Genomic DNA, 279 nt, shown 5'->3' on the forward strand with positions numbered 1-279 from the left:
TTTGTCAAATATATCAAATATTTCATTTAATTTTATTTTGGTATCTTCAAATTTGTGTGCAATATTATTGTGTTCTAAATTTAATTCCTCTAAAATAGTGATAGTATTGTCAATTTTTAATTTTATTGATTTTATTAAAAGTTCAAAGCTTGCCTTTTCTTTATCAGCTAATCTTTTTATCTCTTCCAAAATTCCTTCTTCATAAGATTTCTCATATATTTCGATTTCACTCTCCATACTATTAACTCTATTTTCTATTTCTTTTATTCTACTTGATTC

Source organism: Plasmodium relictum (genome assembly GCF_900005765.1).
Source record: "Plasmodium relictum strain SGS1 genome assembly, contig: PRELSG_99_v1_22, whole genome shotgun sequence".
Classification (NCBI taxonomy): domain Eukaryota; phylum Apicomplexa; class Aconoidasida; order Haemosporida; family Plasmodiidae; genus Plasmodium; species Plasmodium relictum.